Consider the following 1,146-nt stretch of genomic DNA (forward strand, 5'->3'; position numbering starts at 1 on the left):
GAATCCATTTTTTCTCCAGGATACTTATCTGGATTCATTTAAAGCTTAACTTGCAAAGAGCACCTTATTTTTCAGTTCTTAGAAGGTACTTTGCGGGCAACCCTGGTGCTGCTTATAGAGATCAAAATAAATTTCTTTGGATTTTAGCTATCTTTGTATGTCAGAGGTTCCCACAACCACCCTGAGGTTTAAGGATTTGCTGGGTTGATTCCACAGGACACAGCATATAGTCATATTGGTGACAGTGATTCATTACAGGGAAAGAATACAAAGCAAAATCAGCAAAGGGAAAAGGTGTATGGGACAAATCCTGGAGGAAACCAAGCACAAGCTTCCAAGGGCCCTATCCCAGTAAAGTCACGTAGGACATGCTTAATTCTGCCAGCAATGATTTGCGGCAACACATATAAAATGTTACCAGGGAAGCTGATTAGAGACTGGCTGCCCAAGATTTTTACTGGAACTAGTTACATAAGGGCATTTTGCCTGGTATATACCAGAATCCCAGACTCCCAGAAGAAAAATAGATGTTAGCATAAACCCTATTGTTTGTACAGTTTAGGCACAGTGAGTCACTCTTATCCTTTAGGGAATTGTGGAACCCCTCCTGAAATCCAAGTTCCTGAGTGCCAGCCAAATGTTAACATTGCAAAGAGGCCCTTCTGAGTAGAGCAGCCTCAGGCCTGCTATGTTAATTCTTTTCTCTACACCTTGTTTTATTTAAATACAATGATTTGTAGGTAATATCAAGAGTTGGCACATCAAGTAACTGTCTTGTAAAAATACTCTGCATATATTACAGGTATGCTCCCGAATCACTGACAGAGAGCAAGTTTTCTGTGGCCTCAGATGTTTGGAGCTTTGGAGTGGTTCTGTATGAACTTTTCACATATATTGAGAAGAGTAAAAGTCCACCAGCGGTCAGTGTGCTTTTTATTTACTTTCAGTTGTTTTTTTTTTTTTTAACATGAGAAAGGCTTTATTCAAAGAATAATAATAAGCCTAGGACTTATTTTAGAGCCTCTTACTGCTTATTTGTAAGGCAATATCCAACAAAATAATACCAAACTAGAGCACTATTTAGTATATTATCTTAATATTATTTTTAGAAAATCCAATAAGCTCATTCATTCTAGGAATTATTGT

This window comes from Propithecus coquereli, unplaced genomic scaffold, assembly GCF_000956105.1.
Source record: "Propithecus coquereli isolate 6110/MARCELLA unplaced genomic scaffold, Pcoq_1.0 Scaffold403, whole genome shotgun sequence".
NCBI classification, from domain to species: domain Eukaryota; kingdom Metazoa; phylum Chordata; class Mammalia; order Primates; family Indriidae; genus Propithecus; species Propithecus coquereli.